The sequence below is a fragment of the Apteryx rowi genome, unplaced genomic scaffold, assembly GCF_003343035.1.
Source record: "Apteryx rowi isolate R43461 unplaced genomic scaffold, aptRow1 scaffold_31, whole genome shotgun sequence".
Taxonomy (NCBI): Eukaryota; Metazoa; Chordata; class Aves; order Apterygiformes; family Apterygidae; genus Apteryx; species Apteryx rowi.
In genome coordinates, this window is record NW_020449530.1 from 1,152,136 (window position 1) to 1,179,338 (window position 27,203).

At 39.6% G+C, this 27,203-nt stretch overlaps 1 protein-coding gene across 7 annotated transcripts in view; it reads right to left on the bottom strand.

The window, feature by feature from the left end:
- The window catches only part of CALD1 (caldesmon 1), a 197,610-nt gene that overhangs the window by 147,058 nt on the left and 23,349 nt on the right, over positions 1–27,203 (bottom strand). Inside the window, exon 1 of one of the 7 annotated variants that reach the window (XM_026070396.1) lies at positions 7,295–7,362. The exons of the other annotated variants lie outside the window; for them this stretch is intronic. The gene's annotated coding sequence lies outside the window, so the exon portion shown is untranslated. Of the gene's footprint in view, positions 1–7,294; positions 7,363–27,203 lie in introns of those variants that run through there. 7 annotated transcript variants of the gene reach the window in all.

Below are 27,203 nucleotides of genomic sequence, written 5' to 3' on the forward strand. Positions count from 1 at the left end.
ACTCTTTCGCTTATATCAGGGGAGTTCAGCTAAGTAGTTAGGCCATAGTGTGGTCTACTGGAAGACCTTTCTGGGGACCAGGCTCCAAATCCCACCCTCTTTTAAACAGACTCTATGGCCCCAACTCTATGACCAATCAGTCCACATCTCTCCTCCTCCTCTGCATATGTCTATTTTAAGTTGGAAACACTTCAGGCAGGAATTGTATCTCCCTAAATATTCACATAACTTGAACAGAGCTTTATAGTGTCACTGGCATGGAGATACTCCTGATGAAGCATATTTTGCCTAATCTGGTTCTCCCATGTCAGGTTGTTCCAAATAGGAAAACTGAAGTATAGAAAAACAAGAATTTTTGCTTAATTCCTGCCTCTGCTCACACAGTTCAATCCACTAGGCCAGTCTTGATGGTTTGGGATGAAGCCAAGGAGAAGTCCACGTGCAGATGCCAGTAACAACTGAATTAGTTGTGCTACTGACAACAGCAATACTATGACAGGAAGTATTTCTGCAAAGGCTGCTCAAACTCTATCAAAACTCTACCAAAACTTTCAGCAAGTGTAATATGGATCACTGTAGTTTCTCTGCTGTGTTACCCTGCCACAATCACCCCTCTGCTATGTAGGCGCTGTCCTCTGCTGATAACCACCTGCGATCAAAAATAAAACTATACTCTTAGTCAGATTTGTACAAATTTTGTACAACTTTTTTACTTTCATATTTCTTTATAATTGGCCATTTGGGCTTTTGTTTGGTTGGGGTGTTTTTCTGTTCATTCATTTTAACATGCAAGCTGGACAGGATAGGAAAGGAAGCATTTTTAGATCCAAATCAGGACCATGTTCCTCTTGTATTTAAAGTTGAACCAGGGCTCAGATGAAACAGTGCCAACATTTACAAACTGTCCTCAGAAAATTCTGCTGGCAAATCTTTTAGACAGTAGCTTTTCTTGAGAGGGTCTACCTTGGGCCTAAATTCCATAGAAATGTTTTTCGCAAGAATTAAGCTAGAGCCCTACAACAGAGCTCCTTTCTGCACTGGATCTAAAATGGGAACCAACAGATGTGCATTTCACTTGCCACCCCTCTCCCGTTTTCTTTGAGTGAATTCAGCATTGAGGTTGCATTTCCAACTATTTTGCCTCAGTCTGACAGGTTCTGGAGGTCACGGAAGAAGACAAATAGTCACCTACAGCATCCTCCTTGCATTCTTCAAGCCTTTCATCCACCATCCTTTCAGTCCTCATCTATGACTCTGGTCTCTATCAAATACACAGCAACAGCCTTCACCTGAGCAGTACTTTCACCCAAGTGGCTTTGTAATGTATCAATAACCTAACTCTAATAGCAGCAATTTACAGTGAACTATCTCTGAGAAACTTCCTTTCTTCTGCTGGGTTTATTTTCAGCCACCTCAAAGCATTTACTCCCAAATATAAACATAGATTAATAAAACTATAAATCATGCATGTATCTATATGTCTGAGGGACCATTGCTGCAAAACTCCCAACTCATAGAAGCAGTATTGGACCCAATTAAAAATACTCTGCCCAAGAATCAGCCTGGCTGTCAGAGCTGTTACAAGACTCGGAAAAGCCCCTCAACAGGTATATAGCATCAATAGGCACTGGCTCCTCACAAATTCACATCAACTGGATATTTCTGCAGTGAAAACCTCACTAGCATTGTATCTCACAAAGACGATGGGCAGAGGAGAATTAGACAAGCCTCTCTGGGTGCGCCTGTTTCATGCAGCAGGGCATGACACACATCTTTAATCCAGATGCTGTGCCAGTGAGTGGATCACCAGCCTGGTCCAGAGGCAGCATTTATGAAATCTCATCATTTACACGTTCAGAGTACATGTAAAAATAATATTTTATTCTCTCCATGCCCCACTCCTAGTTGTTCAGCATTTTTTGATAATATTGCATTCATATTGTGCCCATATAAACACACCTAAACAAAAGACAGGCTCACTTCCCTTTCTAAGACATTCTGCTGATTGTATACTTGCTTGTGCAGATCTCAAAATAAAAATCAACAGTTGGGCAAAACAACAAAGCACATTTGGAAATGTTAAAACAATATTCTTAATGGGTCTCTGGTGAACTTTGCAGGGGTTACACCCAATATAAAGTTCACTTTTTTTGTTTGATTTAGTTTCCCTCTTCTTTTAGCAAACAAGGTGATAAATGATTATACACAAATAGAATTTTTAATGATGGTCCTCCTTGATTTCCACAAGCCTGGACAGAATAAGCTTACAGGTCATGTAATGTGGTTTGTTGCAGCCTTTTGCCCAAATACTTTACATTTGCAGGTCTTTATATTTTCCAGCTCATGTACAAACCTGAACTGAATCCTGACAGCCCAAGAAAAACACAAACTTTTGTTTTAATAATGTCAAATTTTGGTTCCTTTGTCCTAGGAAATGCTTTTTGTTGTTGTTTTCAAACTTCAGTGACCATTCTTAAAGGGTTCCAGTCGTCCTATTTTATTAAACCTGCTAGTTCTTAAGAAAAGCAGTGGCTGCCTGCTCCATAAGATATGTGCACAAACAGTAAGTACATCAAAAGCCTATTGCTTTTTGGCCAATTTCCATATAACCTAATATGGTTAAGAAAATGTTTGACTGGAGCCCAGAGCAGAGTGCCAAACTTAACAGCTCCGCAGTAAGCAGGGTGCCACAGAGCCCTCTGCTTAGGCTCACTGCAATTTCAATTCAGTGCAGTTACTATCCATTCACGTTAACTAGACCATAATTGTACTTCTACACAGTTACAAAACACAGATACTTTTGTTCTTTCTCGCCAGCCAACAAGATTAACACTAGCTGCCGTACAAGGCTTTCAGAGATAGAAGCTCCCTGGAGTGTTTCCCTTCTTGGGCTAAATATATTAAGGAAACCCTGGGTATCCCGAGGCTATAAAAGAACCTTTAACACGCACTGCATGAGGAACTCTGCATTTATGTAAAACATCTTTCTGGGGCTGTTTAAAGGGCTCCAGTGCAACACACTTTCTATATCTGCTGCTAATTTACATGAGAGGTTATGTAATATCACATCTACACACAGGGCAGGTATTTTCCTCACCATCCTTGTTGCTACTACTGTAGCTTATAAAACTTAGCGAGGCACAGACTGCTTACCTGTTGCTGTACCTCTGAGTCTACCGCAAAATAAACCTTGTCCATTTGTATTAGCTATTTGTGTTTCCCTCTTTCAGATTTCACTTGGCAGCACATGCTTTAGGATTTTTTTWAACAGTTAAGAGGAAAAAGGGTGACAAAGCAGACAAACGACGTTATCAAGGCCAGTCTTGAAGTCACACTTCAGTCCTCTCAGTTACTCTTTTATCTAATGCCACTGAAATCACTGCAAAGTCTGATAACAGAGATTTGGCTACAGAGGAGAAGTGGATCGTTGAACTTGTATCAGGGATACAAGTAACTTTAGGCATTACAAGAACAATACCACCTTGATTATGCAAAAGGGTTAGTCAGCCTCTCCCAGATCATTTCCTATGAGATCATATGCAGACTTGGAAGCAGAAGGGACTGATTTCAGGAAGTTTGGAAGCCTTTTATGGATTATATTAACAAGGCACAGGCTGTTCCTTAAAAATGATTGTACATCAGATTCCATTATTGCCACATGCCCTTGGTTGGAATGACTTTAGCATACATGATAGTACCAACAACCACCCAAAAAAGGCAGCAATTCCTTTATCATTTAATACCCAGTGTTGTTTTCTGGGGGGTAGGTTTTTTGTTTTTTGGGGGGTTTTTTTGAGTGCTGAGTATTAATTACTGGTTTTGGGGTGTGGATAGCATTCAGTAAAAATATAGATTTCTTAAACTATTTGTAAAATAATATAGTTCAGGACAAAAAAAAGATTGTGTGAATTAATAAATAACATGGCGGTTTTGACTAGTTTACAATGGGATTATCTGTTAGGTTGCTCAGACTTTAAAGTATCTTACAGAGTTTAGCCATAACCTTGTAAAAAGTTAAATGACTATCTTGCATAGGTAGGGAAAAATACTACACTGCAAGATTTTAGAATACTATTAGAGGCTTAATTTGTTTGTTCCTCTACAGTACTAATAGAAAAACATACATCTACACAAAGGCACATCAACAGTGTCTGAAAAAGACTATTTCAGGTTTCCTGGCTATTTGAGGTCTTAGCTAATGTATTTACTACCAAACACATTTTCCACATACTTTAATTACTAGCCATTCTTTCCTGAAACAGAAGATTAGAAAGCAAATTAGCAACTTCCCTCCCCTTCTAAGAAGTAATACTGTGAATTTTCTTATTTTTTAAATTTCACATTTGGGTATTATTGTGTAGATGCATATGAGCAGGGCAGATGCCTCGCAAGCATGGAGCAGAGGTGCCCTGCAACTCCAGGCAGACCCCTGGGTCTGTGCACACAGTAACTGTTTGGAAGTGCCAGGGCATTACTAATGCTCTGCCCTTCAGGCTCTCTAGAGAGGCAATGCAGGGCTTTTGCATCACTTCAATTTCATGTTAAGTCTTTGGTGATGCAAAAATTGCATGCTGAGCTTCATAATGCCTGTGGGAAGCAAACTAATCTGTTAATTAATTAGGCTAGCTAGCATTCATCTATGTAGCACCAATAACATGACCAAATTTTGTCCTCAGTTGAAAGTAATACAACATTTTTAAACAGTGGCTCTCAAAGAAATGCATTAATCTTTCCTTCTGTTTACAGCTGGGGAAGAAAGGCATGGAAAATTGCAGTTTTTTGCCCAAATCTTGCTAGCCGTCCAACAGCAGAACCTCCCAAGTCCCAGTTAAGTGCTCCCCCCACCAGTCTGCACTTTGTCCCATCATCTGCACTGGCCTAATGTGGATTTAATCAGCATCGCTGCTAGTATGACTAGAAAAACAATATATTTAGAATAAAGATTCCCCTAGTGTCAAACTGTCATCCATTATTAGAAATAAGACACATTTTTGTTCCTTTTGGGATGGAGGAGAAATTAGCAGCAACTGAGCAAAGAAATGAAAAACTCACAAGATTTATTACAATTATTTGCTATCTGTTTAATGATAACACTGTGCTTGGTGACAAAAAAAAAAGATGCAGCAGTTAAAGACAACCCTTGCCTCTGCTCGGTTTGGGGAACAATAACCCCTGATATAATCTCATAGGCATCCATCCTTAGAGCCTTGCCCATGACTATTTATAACAGTAAAAGTTCAAAGATTCTCATCTTTTGCCCTGAAAAAACAAGACCTTTGGCCTTAACATTTCTTTGGAAAGTGCTTCAGAGAAGACTGTTACTCTGCAACAATGTTTCCTTCCAGTAACATTTCCTCTTAAAATATATGGCCCAAAGGAGGAACACCAGACCTCAAATATACCACAAATATGGACAAGTCTGCCTGCAGGCATTTGAAGGTTGGGAATTTGCCCAAAACACTGTCCTTACAGAATTAACCAACTCTCTGTTAGTCAGCATAGTTAACAGCCCCAACAATAATTCTGCTCTTACTTGCCTTCATCAGGACAGCTCACCAACTGCATGTTGTATTGTTTTTCACTGTTTAAGGATTAATTATTCCCAAGGACTGAAACTTGAGCCTTTACACTTCCACATCCAAATAAACAGTGTTTAGGAGCCAATACTGTCCAACAGACTATCACTTTTAGGTTTCTATTACTGCTGGCTTTATACCAGCTCACTGTGTCTCACTGCCCTCATCTCCTGACAAAGGCTGTGATAGCCAGCGCGCAGAAGAACAGACAAGTTATGGCTGACCACACAAACTCAGTATGTTCTCAGGATTTTGCCATGCTTGGGACTTTGCAAATGTTCTAAAAGACTGACAAAGCATGAGTGGGTGAGAGATATAATGATCTGCCTGATGAACTCTAGCTATCATAAAAGGCTGACTAGAAAATAGCATGAGAGAGGCACCACAGCTCAAAGGCAAGGCTCTGTCTGCTGCTCACTCATTAAGAGCTAATGCAGACATGCAGACATCAGTTCTGCCATGCATATCACCGTGACTTCTTGGGACATTTGCAAATATTGCTGTCATGGGAAAAGTCAAGAAGGATCAGATCTGTGATATCCCTAAGCCAACAGGCCTTGACAGTGGCCAGTGTCAGTCACTTCAGAGAGGCGTTCAAAAAGCTCCACAGTGAGGCAGGGTAACCATTCAAGGCCTGTCCCTTCCTTAGTTCCTGATTAAAAATGGCTTCCTCACAGAATTTAAATCCCTTTTTATTGTTTTCCTTAGTCTTCACTATTATAACTTTGTATTGCATTATTATTTTATATAAATGTTCCATCCTTTTAGATCAGTGTGCAACACCATTTGCAACACATGGCATTATAGCCTCCACCTGCATACTTACAATGATGGAGTTTCCTCACTTGAAGCAATTTGTGCTAAAGCACAATTATTAAACAAGCATAGCCTGGGAACATTTATTATTATTATTGCTTAGCAAGACTCCTATCAAGCGCTGACACAACAATCTTTTGAAAGCCAGGCAAATTTCCTCCCCACTGGCAAGCAGAATTGTTTTACATGTCCCTACCAAACTAAAACCAGAAGACCTAGGGAATATATAGTCATTGGCATCGCTACACATTCAGCAATATTATTATCTTAATGACATATAATAGTCTCCATAATCATAACCCTTCACTAGGAGAAAGGCTAGTGTGGCTGTTGAGCTGAAAAAATTATCTCAGTCTGTACATGCATGTACAACTGGGGGGGGGGGAGGGCATATGTATGTACAGAGATTCTTGCATGACAGCACATAGTTTTAATGACAAAGATAAATGAGAGTTAGGCCTTGTCAAGGGAAGCAATGCTCCCTTCCCATTCTGGTAGTATCCAGGGACCACATGAAAGGCACAATGCAGAAGAGTTTCTCCAGTGTTTCAGAAAGCTAGACCATTGTGCACACACTTACTCACGATCCTTAGCCCACAAAACACACTAACAAAAGAAAATATCAAGGTGGAAGTCTCTGCTCCCAAATAACCAATTTCTGACAGTCGGTTCAGCCAAGGGCTACCATAAAGTATCTTCCCAACATGTTAAATTAAGCTGGATGCTAACCACCCCTGAAGAGTCTCTTTTCACACCAGACCTTAAGCATTGATCAAGACTAAGCTAAACCCAAAGTGCTGCTCATGATAACAATAGCCTGAACTGAACAGAAAATATCTCCAGCAAAAAAATATATATATATATATACACACACTAATACAAGCATTAATAACATATCTCACCAGTTATGATGTCCCTGAGCATGGAAGATGCTACCTCTTCAGCTCCCAAGGAATTCTTTGAGTAACCAAAGGGTTACCACAGGCACTGGAAAGACAGAAGTGTTTATGGGGGGAAATGAAGAGGACACCAAAGGCAGAGGAGCTTTACAACAAGGATGATTTTGAATGAAGACATCCAGATCATGATCCTCACTGCAGCTGCTAGGTACTGCTGTGCTGTTGACTAAGCTGACTTGCAGCTGCCTTACTTTCTCCAGTGATTCCTCCAGCAGGGAGGAGGAGTTCCCAATGAGGAAGGAGCAATTCTGGTAGAGTCTGCAGGAATCAGGGGTCCCACCTGGGGAAAAGAGTTGCTTCCACCCACAGAGGAATCTCCTCCATTCACCTGAGCCTTATGCCATCACTGTAACCCAACGGGAACATAATGCAATCCTGAGAATGCCCCTGGTGCAGCTGAAGCACAGCTTGGAAAGCATCGGTCACAGACCTGAGAATTTTAGAGGAAAACTAAACTGGAATGATCAATGTGGAACCAAACATGATTATGCTCCCATGATTCGCTTGACAAAAAGTATCTGCAGGAATTCCCTATTTTTTTTGGCTGTAGACCAGCACAATTCCTTAATTGCTGGCTGCCTCTAGTCAAAGATGCAAAAATGCTCGGCTATTTCTGCATAGCTGCTGGAATGCATTTACATAGCTTTTGGTGGCAGGTTGTTTGTTTGTCTTTACAGGTACTAAGCCGCTTTGTGACTGTGATAGAACAGCCACCTCTGAGTAATAGCTAGGATAAATGATAACAGCTCGGGCAGCATTCAGTGAGACTGGTAATTCCCTCCAAGAGATGCCTCAGTAGGCGCGCTGGAGAGAGTTATCTAGGGAATAGGTTCAGAAATTTCACTTGGATTGACATAATTGGGAAACCACTCAGGAGCTCTAGGGCTCCTGTTCTCTTTTATTTATGGAGGTAGGGAAAATACAAGACTTTCTAATGTCTATATACCTAGAAGATGAAAGGCTGGTGTCTTAAAGCCCCGAGCACCTTTATATTTGTTATACCGGGTGAAGACAGAGATCTCTCACAGAGGAGTTGGCTTTGCAAGCTGCATTTAATTAGACAAATACACAGTTTAACTTTCCTGTTCTCCCCCTAATCAACACAATCAGCATATGTGTTTAAGAGTATTCATTAGATTTACTGGCTTGAACAGGAGATATGACAAAGCTCCACAAAACCTCCTTGGAAAATGTCATGCTTTTGCAAGTGACACTGTGCAATTTTGCTCCATCTCTTCTTAATCCCCAAACAGCGTTTTTGAGGGGGGATGTTTATTTGGGGGGGACGGTTTGGGGTTTTTATTCTATACTGCTTGCCAGATGAATCCTTATTAAGGATAGCATGTGATGGGAGAGTAAAGGAGTCAGTCTCCACAATATATATAGTACTGTGCTCCACCATGGCTAAATACAACTTGAACCTTGTTGCTTTACAAAAACAAGAAATACCTTAATTGCTCCAAGAACTACCTCAAAGGAAAATCACAGCTGTGTCCAGCTGAGGAGGCAGTTCCTAAAAGGAACTCTACTCTGCTGAAGAGCAACCTGTTTTCAGAGGTGTGACACCTCCAGGACAGCTAGCTAAAGGAATGCAGATTCCCACCGAACATGACAGAGGTCCAAGTTTCAGGAATACTTTGGCATCAGTAAAACTCCCATTAAAATCAATAGCAGTGAATGTTCTAGTCCACAGACAAATCTAGATCTATCCTGCACTCCAGTAGTTAATACAGTCCAATGGCTGAAGTGTCATTGAAAAGTCATGCAACTTTACTAGGTAAGCCAGTTCTTTCAGGAAGAATTCAGCTCTTACAGTGCTCACCCTTCCTAGCTTGCAGTGGTCATGAAAAACAAACATATGCTAACATTTACATATGATGAGGAAAATAAGAAAAAAAAAATCAGAAGTTCAATATAGCAGAGCTAAACATCATTAACTTCTGAAACTTCCTGATTGCTGAGATATTTCAGAGATAAAGTTCCACCAAAGGTAGATATTAGTCTTAATCAGAAGAACATCTCATTTCCATTGCTTTCATTTAGCCTTGCTTTGTGTGATACATTAACATCAACACATCATCATTCTTAAGCGTCCAGATTCATGAGGTACTTAAGTATGCTCCTAACCAACTAAACAAGATTACTCACATACTTAAAGGTAGGCACATGTTTGCTGAAGCAGAGCCAATATATATGTGCACACACATATTTCTGATCGAGTACATGATTCTCTCTCATGGGCTGGTGTTATTTTGTAATCCAAAGCACAGTAGCAAAAAAAAGCATCCATTATGCCATGAGTCTTCAAGAATTCCTTAGTAAAACTCAGTTATATAAAATTAATGAGTGTATTTCACATCGTTTATTTTCTAATTATGATGCAATTTTCAATGCAAGAAGTCTGTATTCGTGTCCTCAAAGCTATCAAAATCTGAATTTTCTCCTAAAAGGAGACAATACTGAAACATCCGTCTGAAAGGCTTTACAAATGAGGGAATACTAGTGATTTGACCAGATTTGAGCCAGATGATCATTTGATGCATGTCAGTACACTTTTACCCTCCTTTATACCACATAGCCTGCAAAATAACTAACTAGAGATCAACAACTAATAAGATTGTATAAAACTGATTTATTTGGCTTACTGGCAATCTCTGGATGCCACGCCTAATGAAAAATTTAAGAGGGCTTAAAGACTTAATTATTTTGCAGTTCTTTCCTAAAGGAGGCCAAAGCATGATACAAATGTGTTATAAATTAATACAACCTATAAGTTTTACTTTTTTAATTCTTTTACCTTTCCTATAGTTCATCTCACCATTATGCTTACTTACATATTGATCAGCTATGAGCAAAACTGAAGTTACCAGGCTGGGGAAATGGAAGTATGGGTACAAAACCCAAACTGTTGTGGAAATACAAACTTTCCCTTCCTCTTAAAGTTGCCAGTACTGTCTTCCTTTCATAATTTCATAGCTAGAGATGGCTACTTCTAAACACAGAAACAGACCATTTACATTTTTATAGGCAAACTAAATCTTGTTTTTCCATTGCTCCTTTCCAAGTAGAAATTCTGTTCTCTGTAGGAAAGGGGAAATGATCATTTTCAGAAAACAAAGCCATTACAGCTTAGATTGCAATGCATTAGTCTAATATTTTTGAGAAATTCCTTTCCTTCAATTTAACTTGACCACTATGACATGCAAGCTGCATGCTGTGGGTTATTTTGGCATACTGCAGCCAGTTTTGCGTAAACATGGTATAGCACCACGAATCTTCATAGGCCAAGCAAAACAGTCAAGTATACATTGTCTGTTCCTCCCCTACTTCAAAAAAATTAATGGCCTACTAAAAAAAATTACATACAGGCTCTCAGAGCCTGTCCTTAAAATCTGGAGTGTCAGTAAGTTGTCCAAACCAATGTAGAGCACAAATGACTTGCTCTCTCTAATGGATTAGGCCTTTTTAGCTACATGAATGAACACGAGAGCTAACTCATGGTTACACTGCTTTTTATCTCAGCACAACTCAGCTCATGTTAGTAGGGTTACAGAAGCGGAGAATCAGGTCCAAGCTGTAGGGCTACACACTCCCATTTTACTTAGATGAGGGCCTAGGGACTGGCCCCTTCTGTGTCACTACGTAATGGTGTTAGGGGGTTACATGTTGATTGGAAACGGTTGAGGCACTGTAGTCCCAAGGCCTGTTCTGTGATATTAAACATAAGAATACTTGCATGGTAGATCCTGCATTAGTGGACAAACATGAGTGTACTGCTAGCTATCTACTTCCTTTCTCCTAGAAAGGGACTGATCCTTATTGTTAGATCCCCATATATGGGGCATTCAATGCACAGGTACACCATTTAATGCCCCAGAGCATTTCCATGATCATTTCTCTATCTGTTAGAAGACCAGGCAACAGGGAGCATGTGTATATGCAGACCTTTTCTTACATGCCCATTTCCAATATCCTGGAGAAAGTTTATCACAATCAGCTATACCGCTACCTACCCCTAAGTCCTGACCCAATTAATCATGGAAGATAATACCCAGGAAAGAGTTTTTAAGCCTTTAAAGAAACTGAAACATCGTGCAATCCCTTCCCGAAGGATGTCAAAGCACCATAAAGATGTGCTTTTAAATAATATATCCCAAAAATCAAACTCCAAAAGTGAGTAATCTAACCTACTATTGAAACACAGATACCCTAAAATGAAACATGACAGCTGTTCCATGATGTACCTCAGGAAACAAATACTATACTGCATTGCCATATCCATGAAATAACATACCCTCTGAAATGAATTTCAATGGGCAAGATACAAGTCTTGCTTGGCCAAAATGCTAAGGACAACTCCCTCCCGCTATGGCACAAACACTGAAATACCTACAGAAATCAGATCTTGATTTCTGGATATCTTCGAAACATTAGTTCAGGGCTATTAAAACTGATGGCACGAACAACAGCAAAGCACCTCATTGAAACTATATCATATATGGCACTAATTCAGAGAAAAGTGTTATATATGCTGATCTGCCCAGATTTCCAGCAATTCTGGCTGCAGAAGCTCCCTAGGATTACCTGGCCTGGTTTTATTCAGCTACAGAGATGAAAACACATCACAACCCAAACTGATCTGGGCTGCAGACTTTTTAAAGGAGACAAATGGCAGAAAATTCATTCAGCTCAATCAGCAATGCTGTCTTCCACTTATGATCACCTTAAGAGACAGCACAAAATCCACAAGCAGCAGCTCCTCTTTGATGTCCTAATAGCAAGCAACTCACAGTGCAGAATCATGTACATACACAGGCCTGCACCACATTTGAAATGCTCAGTAAGATAGGCATCCTTGGATGCAAATTCCCAACTTTTACATCCGACCAGACTGAAGACAGAAAGATGATAAAAGGGTGTAACAGGTTGCTGCTTATAGATTTCTTGGGCACTTTTGAAGATCTCCGCCAAAATGCCATTTTTGACAAGCAATATTAGGACTGTTTAAAGGGACATGGTTAAAATGACAAAACAATAGTTCTACCTGCCACAGGAGGCATCATCTTTTACACTTTGGTCTTACCTATTCAAATAAGCACTTTAATTTTTCCTAATAACATTTAAAAGACAGCTGAAACAGTTTTGCCTGTTACCTGGAGTAGCATTTATGATTTTTTTTCCCAGTATTTTTTACTACTGATGTGAAAAGGCATAGAGTTAGTCACAACCTAGCTCAAAGTCCCTCTTATACCCCAAAAAGGAACCTGAATTTCTGACAATTTGTGTTAATGGAACAATAATTTGATGACAGCTCAGCAGGGCACATCCAGTTATGTAACAGAAAAAAAATGCGATGTAGGTTATCTGTTCTTCCCTGTCAAAGTACAAGAACACAGTAAATGCCTGAATGCTGCACTTATAGGCAGAACCTTATTTTACAGTCTCTGATCAGACATTTGGTTGACTCCCACCTCCCCCACTCATCTATCCTACTGCCTCTATCAATTATGGCATCAATCATCAACAGAAACACATTTTGGAAAAGAATGGCTTTTTTGAGGATTATCCGAGTCTTGCATGTATTTACACCAAAGATTGTGTCCCATTTTACACATTTTTCCCTGACATTTTTGTTCCATGCTTTTCTTTATAGGAGACTGAAAGAGAGAGATTCTGTACATTTTTGTGGGACAACTGTACTGGCAGCCTGCCAATTGCTAAGCCAATATCAGCAGTGAATTTATAGCTCAAAGAAAAGACAGCTCTGAAGAGAGGGGGTTTTTTTGTTTTTTTTGTTTTGTTTTGTTTTTTAAATCTGCAAGGCTGTTATTGACAAGTTTGTCATCAGGCTCACAAAGGAGGAGCAGAAATTAAAGTGTTATCTGCTCTGAAGTGTCTGTAGCACCCAGTCACACCATGCTGAAAGCTTCATCCATATGCTAGCTGCTGTCTGTATGGGTATTCCTATGTTGGTACACAATGACAGACCTAGGAAGTGCTCTGGACATGTTTAAACCAACCACTAGTAATCTATATCATAATCCATACATAATTTTTACTTCATCCCTTATTTCCTTAACTTAATTCTTTCAAGTTTCAATCATGAAAGTTAAGAATGATGTTAAGAATAAAATACAATCCAAGCCACATTTTGTCTGGACTAGTACCTTGTTGCAGTGCTCAGATTCAATCTGTCTTCTTAAAAACACACATTTTTAAAACAAAGGTCACCCTATTGGCTTCAGGAGGGCAACTGAGGAATTCAAATAGGAGTTCTGCAAGTGAGGAACACACTGGGCATGAAATACTCAGTTTTAACAAATGCTGTGTTGACAGTGGACACCCAGCCAAAGTGTCAAGACAGGCTGAGAGTTGGATGGGACCAGAGGTTGTGTCAGCAGTGAAGAGGCAGAACACTCACAGAGGTGTCAAAGCCACGTATCTAGAGATAAGAGCATATCCCAAGATGAGGTGGTGAACTGATGGCAAAGCCTTACAACTTGCTCCTCAGGAGTGAGAAGAAGAAGACAGCTAGACAAGCAGATATGACAGCAAGTGCACTGAAGAGAGAGTATTAATGGATGTTCACACTCCAGCCGACATTGCTCAGGCCCTCGGCTCATTCCCACACACTCTGGTAAGAGCCAGCAGTGACTCATTTTTCATAAGCGTGGTTCCTCGCCGATCCTAGCAGCCAGGCATATAGATGAGCATGCAGGACATGCTCCCTGCCCTCCGGTCCATCCTTTCTCACCGCTGCATGCTGCAAGTACCAAGGTCTATGGGGCAGCTTCTCCCCCCAGGCAGCAGCACAGCAGCACCCGCGCGCACGCTGTGCTGCCACTGGTGCCCCTGATCCTGATCCTCTCCCCGTGGCCAGCGATCCTTCAGTGCCAAACACCTCCGGCTCTGGAGGGCTTCTGCAGCACTTCCAGAAAAGGTCTGCACATGCCTTTCTACAGACTAAAAGTCAAAAGCAGGCTGCTCTTTCCTTGTTTGGCAGCTGAGTATCTGCTGCTTTTAAAGCACACCCTTTAATTTTTACTCGTATTTCTGCTAGAAGCATCATTCTGTGTCAGCTAAACATTTCACAGAGGAGCCAGAACAACCCTGAATCACTCCCCATATAATTAAAGGTACGTTTTTAGAGTCTAAAGATATTGTAGGTCATAACAGTGACTACAGTGCAAACCATACCCTCCTTTGTGAGCCAATGAGCTTCTCAAAGACGTAAATTTCAGCTTATGTTTGCTTCAGACTGCTATAGTTTACATAGGCTATTAATGAAACACTGGGAGATCTCAGAATATAAAGGTGAGAAAGTCTCTCTTGCAGAATCCCACAATTCCAGGAAAAATCCAGTGGGAGGCTCCTACAGCAAACACAAGCAAGTCAAACACTATTCATGCAAAAGAGGGCAGCATATAACAGACTTTTTGTATTTAAATGAACCTGCAAATAGTGTCTTGGGAATGGGGAAGAGAAGAAAACAAAACAAAATTATTGGAAAACACATAATACTGAAGCACGTTTATTTTGAAACATTCTGGTTAAAACATTGGGGAAAAAAATGAAATGAATCATTTGAAAAAAATGCAACATTTTCTATTGGTACTGCATTTTTGATTTGGTAGGAGCCTACTTTATTCCACAGATTTTAAGACATGTTTAAGATTCCATAGGTTTAGTATTACATCACTAATGGTACATAATGAAATTCCAGGCAGTAGCAAAAAAGAGATTTAATGATAGAACTCCAGAAGATATGGATATGGTGCCCTTAGTGCAGATTTACCGATAGGAATGTTGAATGTGGGTTAAAACAACATAGTTGTCTGGCTCACTCGTGTGTGTTAAAATGTCATGTGACAGAATACAAGTTATGCTATTACTTGAATCTTTTTTAAAAAAGTTAATTTCATCCTCTCCTTGAATGGATTTTTCAAAGGATTTATCATTTGCTACAACTCTATTTATGGACAAGGGAGTATTGTAAAAAGTATTTTTTTCTCTGTCTTTGCATCCCATCCATCTCCTTGATGAATAATATTTCAATCGTTTTAGTACCATGTTTGATACTACTTAGAAAGTCAGATTAGAGTCCTTCCAAGCACGGCATGGCATAGCGGACAGAGCCCTTGGCGGGGATGTCAGCTCCCCTCTGGTGCTGTTACTGGAGTCATTTGTCTTTTTTGTGCTTCAGTTTTTCTGATTGACAAAACAGAAAACAACACCTAGCTCCCTCATAAAGAACTTTGAGAACAACACAAACACATAAAAAGCTTTGCCAACAGCTTGACCTTAATGCCACTTTATATTAGAGAAGGAAAGTTTGATTTAAAGATTTCTTAAAAAAGAAAAATACACATTTAACATCCTACATCTACATAGGGCTGAAAGTTACTAAGAATAACTGTCCATTCTCTGCAGGTAGATAACCTGAGTCTGGGAAAGATTACATGTCAGAGTCCAAAGTGGGATAACATCCTGGTAACAAAGGTGCGTAGGAAATTTCTAAACCCCAAGATATTTCCTGTAATGACACTCTTGCTAATTAGGTTTGGGACTGAAAGGAAGTTTTATACCGTATCTCAAATAAATTGTTATTTTGTCAGTTCCCCCAAGAATAATTCTGATTAAAAAGATTTGTTCAGTTTCATATTTTTATGTCCAAGTGCAGAAAAAGAAAGAAAAACATTGTAGAAATACTGAGAAAAATGTCTACAGAACAATATATTCAGAGGACAAAGGACAATCTTTGCTTTAAAACACAGCAAGGGATTACGCTTTCAGATCTGTGACAAGTCAAAAATAATCCTAGGCTGATGTTCAAGGTCCAGCATAAAAAGAAATGAATGAGCTGTTCAAAGTCTCATCCTTCAAGTACAACAACGTTGCTCATGGTCACTCGACCATCAGTGCTGTGGTGACAGTCCAGGCATCAGAGCTGCTCTCACAGCAGTTTATTGCATTAGAGTCCTGACGATGCTAACTAGGTTTTCACAATACAAGGGCCTTCCACTCAGTAGGAATATTCTGCATCACTGGTGGGAGGAGCACACGACCTAGCTTGTTACAGTGGGCCAAAACCTGCAGTTCAAGTTCCCACAGCTTGTTTAGTGTGAATAACAAATAAGCATAGAACACAGTTCTTTGTAAGTTGGTTATTATATGTACACATAAAAGTGGACATGACCACAGAAACAGAACTCAAAAACAGAAAAGTGCGCATGGATATGCATGAGGATGGCTGAAAAGAGAACACTGTAGATCCCATCCTTAGCTCTTTAGAGGATATACTTTTTAATTTTGGTTAAAGCTGAAACGTAAGCGAGAAGATACAAATCCTCTGTTAAGTTTTTAATTAGTGCCTTGTTCTTTTGTGCACTTGAACCACAACTGAGTAATGTTTAAATGAAGTTTTTCAAAACCTGTTAATGGTTTTGGCTGCCTATGCTAAGCTGCTGTAAAGGGACTTGATTTCCATAGTAATGACAGCCAGGTCTAAAATGTCCTAAGAGGACATCCAAGAATCAAGGCATTTCAAAAATAACATGGAAAAAAACTACCCTTTGTTTCTGCCTCTTTTCTTTGAAAAAAAGCGTGACCATTTTCCAAATTAAGTAAGGACAAATATGAAAGAGCAAACAAAACTTTGACCTATCACAAGAGCCAGACTATTGTTTTACATCGCATGACTGTCTATGACAGTGTAAAATGTGAATTTAACAAGACCATTTGGGAGCTTTACATTATGCACTTGGGCTCGTTCTAGTGAGGTTAAGGTTTATATATGGTTTTTGTTCAACTGGTCCATCTTACTTTAGAAGGATGGTGACTTTTGATTAAACCATTGCAATTTCTGTGCAGAGTTCTCAATCTGCCAGCAATGACGAGTTCAAGTAAGTAGGTCTGGGATATTTCCATATTAGATTTGCTCTCCGCTGCACTAATTGACATTGTGTTGAACTTGAATGCGTCTGAAGCATCCAACATACTAGCATGTGCAATGGAAGTGCTCTGCATGTATGCAGTAAGCACTTGCACAGGATTTACAGACCTCTACGAACTAGCCCAGGGTACTAGACATCCAGAAACCTGGCACATTATAGCCAGAGATTATTGTTAAAAACAGTCAACAGCCAAAAATCAGTGAGGCTGCCAAATTTGAGAATGGACTACAACTGGATAGGAGAGAAGCTTCATCATCAGTTTCAATGGGGCCAAAAATTCAGCATCTGTTTCTTACCTGCTAACTTTCACTTTTCTTAGAAATCACTAGAATAGTTTTATTTCTTAACTTTAAAGGAATCATGAACACTTATCCTGATCATAATTTTTAAGCTTTTTTAATATAAAAAGCCTGCTCTCCAATAAAGTCTATTTTTAAATCTAAATTCCTTGATGTTTCATAGACAAACTATTTCAAACTCACTGAAGACCTTCCATCAGGCCCCTCATTTTGTGACTACCGAGAAAGAGTGCTGCCAAGTTACACCCTTGCATCTTTGTTTCTGTTGGGCAGCCAGGACTGTCCATTCTACGGAACGGAGCTCAAGGACTTCCCTGCTCCAGGGAGCCTAAGCCTCCAGCCCTGTTAACCCAACTACAACTCCTCAGAGGGATTTCTTTACAGTGGAAGTTATGAAAATAAATGTAAAATATATTCCTACACATCATAAAAGTGAGGTTTTGTTCCATTTCAGATTACAAGATTAAAAATTATGCCATGAACAATAAAATGGAACTTACAAACCCCTAACCAATAAAGGGTTATGCTCCATGGAGCTGTGTTTCTGGTCAACTTTCATCATAAAAAGTGAAAAATACATCAGAAATGAGCAAAGTCAGCATTTCTCATAGTTGTCAACTTCCCTATACCCTTTCTGCATGCAGTAGATGCAGACGTTCATTTTTTCCAGCTCATAGCAAAAGACTGTCATATGTCTATTAGTCCTGAATCAGGCTTTTAGTGTTCCCTTCCCTGTCCCATAAGTAAATTAAGTTAAAATCCTCAAGCCCACTATGCCTCAGTCTCTTCTGTGAAATCTGAATGATACTTTCATTGAGGCTTGGCACAATTCACTTTTGTAAAGATCTCTGAGACCTTCTAGATGAAAAGTGCTTTTACATGTAATGCATTAGTAATGACATTTCACCAAATATAAAAGGACTCAATATCTGAATGCCAGAAGATTTCTCTTATTATAAACAGCTATATGTGTGTGTGCACACACGCGTGTGTGTATTTATTTATTTATTTTTAACCTTCAGCAAACTAAGTGTGCCTGCAAGGCGGTTATGATGGCCCATAACTTCTGATCCTCAAATTTCTGGGGACATTTACTGTTTCACAAAACTTTTCAATATGCTGCATCCCTACCATAGCACCTGCTTTCCCCAAATGACAAATACCCTGTAACTAAACTAAACAGCCTTACACTTCAAAACCAACAGAACTTCTATTTGTATATAATAGTTGATTCAAAGAGGAGGAAAACAAAACCAATTTCAGTAGATAATTACTGCCCAGTTTACCATACACTGATGATCTCCTCAGGAGAAACCCGTTTCCTCCTTTTGGAAACAGAGCTATTCCTGGAATTTTCCATATTCAAGATACCATGACAGTTTTTTGTACTTCCCTGCTTTTGGGACAATACAGACTGACTGCTGACTCCAGGAGGGAGTTACAATCCTAGATTGCACCATAGAAAAGTGGGTTTTTGTTTTTTGTTTTTTTAATAAATTGTTGTTCAACTGAATTCACTTTGCACAGCAAGAAATTCCCAGTGGGAAAGAGAAGATTTTAAAACTCCAGGCTTGTAGGAGGATTATAACTGTGACTACATCTCTCTAAATTCTGATTTATCTGAGATGATGAATCCTCCTTCTTGGCAACCATTACACTAAGAACAGGCTTGCCCTATGGCTGAACAAGCATGCATCACTGCTGACCCACTCCTCAGTCCGTATATATGCAAAACAGAGCCTGATCGGGCACGACAAAAAGAACATGAGTAATTCACAGCAGCAGTCAATATAAAACAGCAAAGGGCTCAGCCAGAGAGGAGTTTCCCAGTCTTCCATTCCCATGCCTTTTTCCCCCTAATTGCAGTCCCTGGTTAGCATCCCTTTAGATAACTGAGTCTTTCTATTGTACTCTCTCCTCCTGCTTCTGCGAATCTCGCACTTCTGTGCAGCCACAGCCTCTGCACGGCGCAGGGGAAGTGGAGCGATGATCTCCATGCTAATTGTCCACGGCCTTACAGGGAGGCTGCTGACCCGCGAGGTGAGCATCACCCAAGGAGAGACCAAATCCAAGGCTCCCGTTTCCTCAGTGTGCCAGCCACTAAGCTGTCCTATAGAAATCACCAATCTTTCCAAAAAAGGGCAAAAGGCCTTTTTGATAAAAAAGTAGGTACGTCCCTGAGGGAGATTTCAGGTTCTGAATCCTGAGACAGTGAAAATGCCTGTATTTCCTGACACTGATGTATACACTCCCAAAAAGAAGCGGACTCCAAACAAACACCTATCCTTGGTGCATGTCGTCAGCCAGCCCTGCTCTTTTGGTGCTAGCCTATCTGCTTAACTCTTCCCATGCTGTATATAGGCATTCCCATCAGAAACTGAGGGACTTAAAGGTCAGGAAAGAGCAACCCAGCTCCTTTACTCAGTCACACCCACACAGCCACCTTCTTCATGGGCATCAACCATGGATTACAAAATTTTGGACCCTAGTCATTTGCCAAAGGATACATAGGAAAACTTGAGGGGGAAAGTAGCTCTGCCAAACCACAGGCAGTACTTTACCCATCAGATAACACTGTCTCTGAGATCTCACAATGCTCTGCTTTTGCATCTGTGGGGAAGCAAAATATTTATGCAGCTTCGGTAGTACAATTCTGCTTCTGCTGCCCTAGAGATGTTCATGTCACATATAAATCTATGTTTTAACTAATGGCATCACATATCTTCCCAGGCATTCCTAAATCACCTTTCATTGTGCTATCCAGGTACTTTATCACATAGGGTTACTCTGTGTCATGTATTAATATTAAGACACTGTTCCTGGTCATTTGTAGGAAAGTACATGTTCTTATCTAAATTGCTGAGACTAATAACTTGAAATATTGTCCCTGCAAAATGTACTTGAAAGCKATATGTTCAGTTAACTAGAGCTCTTTTCTTTTTCCCTCCCAGCAAGTGAACATAAATTAAGTCTCCATAGGAATTAACCCAAGAATGAGCTGCAGCCCCAGTTTGGAGGCAGGGAAGAAGGCTGCAACATAGCAAGGAAACTCATGACTTATCTGACAGGAACAACATGCCACACCAGGCATGGCTTACAAGGGTGCTGCAGTCCTTTTGTTCCCTGGTAAACCCACACCTGAAGAAAACAGCACTAGGAAACAGCACTTCTTTCTTCTTAGAAGTTTCTTCATTGCAAGTAAACAGTATCATACATATTCCTGTTGCTTAATCTGTTCAGTCAAGTATGTGCTTGGATACATGACAGTTAAGATTTTTTTTCTACTGATAACTAGCCTAAGGATGCCCCTTTGCTTATTACTTCTTTGATCCAGATAAGCATTTGGCTGTTTAATCAGCCACTAAGCTAAAGTAGAAAAAGAGAACACTCAAAAGCCTTATAACCCCACATATTTAATTTAGCCTAGAAATAATTTCTGGGCAGAAAAAGTAAATTTAATTAACTCTTTTCTATAAAAATGCATAGCAAGATGTGTAGCAAGATCTTATGCATTCCTTTGAAGTTTGTCATACATTCCTGAATACCTTTGACAGCCTAAGAAGTTATAGTCTGCTTCTGATTAGATAATTGAAATAAATCTACACCAAATAAATTCAGATCTCTTAAAATAAACTGCAGAGGTACATGAACTTTGTAAAATGTATGTAATACTTCAACCAAAAGGCACTTCTGCAAAAATCAGTTATCAAGAAGGAATTTATTTCTCTATTTATTTCCACTCATGTGGAGTAGAGCTAGTGTCCAGATTTTAATCCAGGCTTAATTCCAGGCAGCATCAAGTACAGTTTCTACTTGAACTGAAAACCACCACAGCAGAAGGAAATCACTTCTTTTACGCTTACTACTTTCTCCATTTCACCCCTTACAGTTAAAAGTGCTGTTATTAAACATGGGAGACACCATAGCATCAGGTACTCACTCCTAGCCCAGCAAATATTTGTCCACTACCTAATTTGAGATGACATTTAAAACCTGACTGAAAATACATAGAGAAGAAACATCATCTCATATAAATTGGATACACAATTTCCATTCATTGCATCCAACCCAGAAAACCTCCAGTCAGTCAACATCACAGTATTGTTTCTGCCAGGAAGTTAGGGAAGTTAGATAATATTATATATCTGTCATATATACTGTAATGTAATATAGTACATAGACCCAGACATATTACACGAACTGGAGGATGACATCAAAATTGTATGTTTTGCATGGCAATATATGAAGAGAACAAGCAAAATCTGATGGAGTACAACCGAGTTAAGCAACTATCTTAACAACTAGTTAAACTCATGAAGCTACCCAAGATTCAAAAAAAGCAAGAAGACATGAAAGCTTTGCTAGAAATGCTGCGAATGACTACATAAACCCAAGGAGTGCTGATCAGATAGATCTTCCGACATTGCTAACTGCTCAGGTCATCCTGCCATCGCTCTGTGATGACCTACTCAAACCACACAGAGGAGGAAGCACACAATGACTTTGTGATGAATCATCTTGATAAAGATCCTCCTAAATAGACATTTTACAGCAAAGATGTCCAAAAAAGACCTGAAAATGTTGCAAGTTTCAACAGAAGGAAAGGCCTCACAAAGATGTTAAGAAAGCAAATCATACCTGAAGTAGACAGAAATTTATGAGGAGACCTGTTATTCAATTAACAGTCACAGATTCCCAGTATTCCCCCATCCTTGTTCCCAGGACAATGACACTGCCAGTTGAACAGCAGGCAAAACAAGGCAAGTTTAGGCACAGAAGAAGGGCCCTGTTGAAATTCTTCCCAGCCATCTGTCTGCCTTACTTGGGAGCAGGCCCAGTCCAAAGCACGACTGCTGTTGACAAGACATATGCAGACTTGTGGAACATCCCTGGTCACTAGCTCTGCATGAAGGTGCATAAAGCCACAGAACTGATGAAGTGCTTGACATTTACTGGGACACATCAAGAAAAGGCGATGAAAGATGCAATAGAGAAGCCTACACAAGCACTCATTTAAAAATATAGCTTCAAGTCACAAGACAACAATGAAAAAAATATGTCACAGAGTCCTATCAACAACTCAAGACTCATCAAGCAAAGAAAGGAAGAAAAAATACTGAAGATACAAACAAGATGATAAATTTCTCTACATCACATATAGGTCCCTCTCTTTCAAACTAACCAACGACCACTTTCAGGAAAGCCTCCTTCTCAAATCTCCTGATTTGGCAGATCTATCTGTTACTCCACATGCACTCCAAAGTTACAAATGGCCACAATCACAGCTGAAGACAGATATTCTGTCATTGTGTGTCTTGCCCAGTGCATCAGCTAAGTTGAGCACTGACCAGGGAAATGTTTATAGAGATCAATTAAACATTTTGGCCTGTAATTTTTTTAGTGCTTTTGGAGGAAAGAAAAAGTTAGAAGCCCTAAAATTTTGTAAAGAGAGTGTTATCAGCACATCTTCTCTGAGCTTGGACAAACACTGGAGCAACTATTAGACCTATTACAAAAAATAGCAAGAGTCTTAATGCTGCCTACATACACCTAGCATGCAGAAACTGGTAACACTGAATACCAGAATCAACTATTTTATATCGGTAAGGACAAAACTGATGATATCCTGCTTCTGTCATGGAAAGCCCCCTATTCCAACTTTTCCTGCATGCAAGCTATCAAGAAGGAATCGGAGGTGATACTTGCAAGGCGAGCCCACTGTATCAGACTGAAGTTAAGCTAGGTAAGTGATATCAAAGGGAATTCTGACATTCAAATAATGACTCATTCCCCTGGGCAAAGGCTATCCTGACCTTGTGATTTCCTCCATTCTGCCAAAGCATAAAGGTAAATACACTGGCAATTTAATGGAGTTCACAGAAGTGTACAGGATGTAAACCGACGCTACCAGAAGATTGATGATGAACAGGAAGATCTCAACTTTTGAAGAAGGAAGGGAATTTATATACAAATATAAAGTTAACATCATGCGAGTGTCTTGCACTATTTTTTCCATCCCTAGAAAGCATTATATTATTTGTTTTTCGTCCATTAAAACAAGGCATTTTTTTTTCACTCAGAATCACTACCATCAAATATGTGAAGCGTCCATGCTAAAAATGAAATATATTTTCCACCAGATGGAAGAGTCCCACAGTTAACAACATTACCCCTACTAGACTACAACATACTAAAAATTATCACATCTAAACACAAATACAACAGCCTTCAAAATATGTTACAATTGGTCACCTCCAGTAGTGCCAAGAGCTGATATTTCTGAGCTCAACTCCATGACTGTGTCATTCCAATCACCCGCTCATCTTGTGCTCGTTCTTTCATATCCTGCCAGCCACAGCATTATTTCACACTGATTCTTTTGAAAACTGCACCCATTTTCCTTGGTTTTGCCTCTCTCCTCTATCATTTCTGACAGCTCTGCTCTCCTTTCTGTCTCCCAAACTTAAAGATCCAATGCTATCTTAATTTTTTTACCTTTCTTCCCAAATTCAACAGCTTCTTGCTAAATTCCACTATTTCTCACATTTCTTTTTCTCATAGTGCCCCTCAGCAGTATAAATGTAAACATTAAAAAAAAAAGCTTTTCCAATTCTCCTTTATAGCTGCCTTTCTCTCCAATCTTCCCCATTACTTCAGATACTAAATACCACAGCAGAAATAAGTCTTCCTTTTTTTCCATTTTCTGGCCACATCACACACACACTCCTTTAATCCTTTCACAGGCTTTCCATCTCCTGCTGACACAAATTTAAAGTTCTTTTTTCCTCATTTTTTCATCTCTTTCATTCCCTAGGCTCCATCCCAACCTTCTTGCAACACCTCCACACAATCTCCCCTCAGCCAGCCAGGACCCCTCTTCCCCTTTCCATAACAAGAGGGGGGAAAAAGGAGACACAGCAATTCCCTTGGACCTATTCAGTTCTCCAGAGCAGTTGCAACTCCATAGGCTGCAAAACGAGCAGCCAGAAGTTTAGCAGACAGGTAACCCGTGGAGTTTCAATCTCCACCATGCAGCTGCTACCAAAGGAAGGAAGGACAGTGGCTTCCTGATGCTCACCTTCCTCTGCCACGGTTGTGAGCCTGCCCAGATTGGAGCAGTCTGAGCAAATGTTTGCTTAATTGCTCTCATCTGCAGAATCATTGAAATGATCATTTGTTCTTTTTTCTCCTTGATTGGTCAGTCTGCAGTTGGTTTTGCACCATCATATATTACCCCTCTACCACACTGTGGGAGTAACACCAAGGTCAGCTTTAAAAAGTCCACTGGGGAATTTTGTTTCTACCACAATTGCCTGTTTGAATGGTGCCAAATACTTTGAAATTTAGTAAAAGTAAAGCCTAAATATTCAAGGAGAGGTTTCTCTGATCAAATGTTGGTTGTTTGTGTGCCTCCCTCCAAGCTAGTCATCCGGACTCTACAGACAAAAACGAATAAGCACTATAAGTAGTATCTAGGATGTGAAGAACTATGTTTTAAACCGCCTGTTTCTTTCCCCTGATTACATAAAAGGAGCCTCAAGGTGACTAGCGGAGAAGGATACATCTAAAGTTAGGAAAGATGCATTTCACCCTTGCTGTTTGAAGGTGTCATGAAAAAAGCTACAAAAAAAATGCTTCTGCCTTGTTCCTGTTAGTTAGAACATATATGAGCTTCCAAAAAGAATGTTTTGTTGTTGTTGTTCTTTAAGTCATGCTCACAATGTGCTATAGTGCAGTTAATCAGCACAGTCTCTAATTGGGTCTAGTGATAAATATATAGCACAGGACTCTAACACTTTATTCCTGAAGCAATAAAAGCACAATTCATATGAAATTCACAGATAGCTCAAAGTGAATTTCTTCCATTCTGAATAAGCTGTAGATTAAAATAATTATCAAATAATATTTTACTTGTTCTATTATTTCACTGAGGTACCTACTGTCTACTGAGACATTTCATAATTAGAAATTACATCACTAGTTAGTTATTAAAATAACTTGCTCTGGTTCTGGAGACCCAGCAGAGCAACACAACTCTCTTATATGATGTTATCTCTCTTTGATTTATGTTAGTGAATCATTAATGTAGCAGTTACATCTACACTAAATTCCAGCCTGAAAACTTCCATGAAAGCCCTCATTCAGAATGGCCTCTAACAGTGCACCTCGCTGATCATTTCCAGTCTCTTGCTCTCTAATGCACAGAGCCTCCAAGACATTTTGGGCCCATATTAGCCTTCACGTTTCCTCTATAAGAACTTATTATCTCCCATATATTGTCTTTTCTGTTTTTCTTTCCAGATGTCTCTGGATAACTTTTCTATGAGAACTCCTCCAGACAGACTGTTGCACAGTTATGAATCATTATAAGAAAGTACTCCTATTGGGATTTTAATTAAACAAGCTTAACACTCTTGTTACAACACACACTTCAGACATGATTAGAAAGATTCTAATGTGTCTAGCAGGATTCACAAATCTAGTACACACCAGTTCCCCAAATCAGTTTTTACATAGCATACTTGAGGGGACTTTTGAACTGAGAGAAAGATGAAACAGAACAGTGGGACAATGCAAAATACAGCATATGTCACATTTTGTTAATGGCATCAGGAGATGAAGAATCAACCAAACTTTATTCATCCAGTGGTTCATCACACTGAGTGTAAAAATATGTGCCTAACTTACTTGTCTGGCTTCAGATTCCAGCTATTAGATAGGATTTTCTCGCTAGAATCATAGAGTTGGTTAGTAGCCAATATTTCTCCCCAAGGAGGTACCCAGATTTGAATTTTATTAGAGTCTTTGACATTGTTCATACATAGAAGATACAATCTTTCATTCTGTTTACCTTGTTCCTGGATGTATGATTTTGCATATGGCTGTATTACAACAATTTATCTGAATAGACCCACTTTGAGTGATACAGATTGCACTGTACAGCTGCCTTATCTTCATCACTGCTCACTGTCCCCTAGACCCAATCTTTGTATCATCTGTGTGTTTTATCTGAATTATAAGTAGTAGCAGCTGTAGTATCTCCCAGTAGTAGTAGTTCTTAATGTTTGCTCATTTCACTTTTTCCAGAGGTTTCTAGTTCTGGTGTGTTATCGGAATAACTGTTCAAGAAAGACTAGCATATTTTATACATGTTTCCCAAAATCACATCCAAAATCTAGAGGACCATCTGCTTTCAGATTACAGAAGAGAACTACTGTCAGTAAGAGCCTAGCCTCCCCAGCTAGCCCATTTCACTTGAATAATCCCACCAGAGCTGTGGTATTTTTCATATCAGAAAGGAGCGTTTGTGGGAGTGGCGGGTTACAGAAGTAGATCCACAGTATATTTTGTTGACCTTGGAATATATCCCACCATTGATTTTATGTACAAAGCTTTCAAGGCCTACTTCTCTCCCCCCCCCCCCCAATCCGTAAAAACCTTCCAATCCTTTTTCAGTAGGGGACAGGGTAAGAAGATTGCTCTTTCCCTTAGTTTCAGTGTGTTTTTTCTGTCTTTATCTAATGAATTATTTTGGAAATTAAAAAAGTAACATCTAAGCAAACCAAAAACTTGTAGGTATGGGACAGGGTAGACTACAGA